Below are 1520 nucleotides of genomic sequence, written 5' to 3'. Positions count from 1 at the left end.
TGAATCTTTCCAAATCTCTCTGAATCAATTCAGAGGATTCTGATTTGATTTGAAGAGATTAAAGGGTCTCCTGATTCAATTCTGATTCAGAGATTCAGCCACCGAATTGGGTCAAATCTCCACCAAATCAAATCAGAGACCAAAGCGTTGCACAGCCCTACCAGCCAGTATTTTCTTGCAAGAAGAAAACCAGCCAACCCACCCACCCACAAAGCTTAGTTAGGGAGAGGCCCCCTAACTGTGGGGGCCCCCAAGCATGGTTGCAAAGGGGCCCCCTCAGGTAGGGTGGGGGAGAGGTGTGGGGTGCAACTCTCCATTGCATTGTACCTTTGGCATCTTTGCTGGGCACAAAGTTTTGGGAGGGGTGGAGTGGGCCCCCAGGTGGGTGGGTGAGGGAGAGCGGTGGAGAGAGGCATCCTGCACCCCCTTCCCAGTTACTGACCATGTCCCGCACAGCAGGAACACAGGGGGTGGGGCGCCCAGCCATGGTTGCAAAGGGGGCCCCCTCAGGTGGGGGCCCCAGGCATGGTTGAGGCCTCCTCAGGTCCAGATGGATGACCCGACTCAGCTGACTGGCTGAGTCAGGCCATGCTACTCCCTCTTCGTTGCATTGTACCTTTGGAATCTTTCCTGGGCACAACGCTTAGAAAATAATATCTACATTTTCTACCCCCTGTTAAATCGTTGGGCCCCCACGCCACCGATAGTGTACGTTCTCTCATGTATATACCCCAGTCTGAATGTGGTGTTAGGTACATGGCCAGTAATAATAATGGTGCAGGTCAAGAAGACTATATGAAGTGAGCCTACAGAACTTGTATGAATTGAACTCATGCTCGGGCCAAAGCCAGTGAAGAAGCCTCAGCTTCTGCCACTGCAGTGGTCAAAGCTAACCAGGAGGACAGGGAGAGGTCTAAGGCAGAGAGCAGGCAAAGCAACCAAGAAGGCCTCCGCAATTCAGAGGAGAAACTCAAGCCGCAGCTTCCTTAGTGGAAGGAGCCCCCTGACTCCCAAGCCATCTGCAGCAATGAATGAAACGCTCGTACTGATGCAGGACATGGCCAGTAACCATGCCAGTAACCATGCACCGCCGGAGACGACGTTATGTCACTGCTGTGCAGCTTTGGGTAAATTAATTAAGCAACACCCCCACCCCTGCAAAGAGCCAATCCCGCATTCCGTGGTGGCAGCAGGAGAGGGGAGTTGGCAAGCTTGTAGTCGCACCTCCCTAGGGACGGATGACCCTCAGGGCACAGACAAGTGTCAGGTGTCACTTACCAACAGTGTAGTGTAGCACATCCCTACTTCATGAAGTGGGGTATATTTTCACTGCACCCCGCTTCATCAGCCTGCAGTCTTTGCGAACCCTGGATTCTCATTGCTGTGCCCCCCAGGGGCAAGTTTCATTGCTGTGCCTTCTCTGCTCCCTCACCCGCCTCAAACCTCCCTCGTTGATACAGTGAATGTGGCCCCCAACTTCTGCTCCCCCAATTTATAGTACTCAAGTGGGGCAACCCCCC

This window comes from Alligator sinensis, unplaced genomic scaffold (assembly GCF_000455745.1).
Source record: "Alligator sinensis unplaced genomic scaffold, ASM45574v1 scaffold529_1, whole genome shotgun sequence".
NCBI lineage: Eukaryota > Metazoa > Chordata > Crocodylia > Alligatoridae > Alligator > Alligator sinensis.
The sequence above is the reverse complement of the archived record's forward strand: the minus strand, read 5'-3'. Positions refer to the sequence as shown.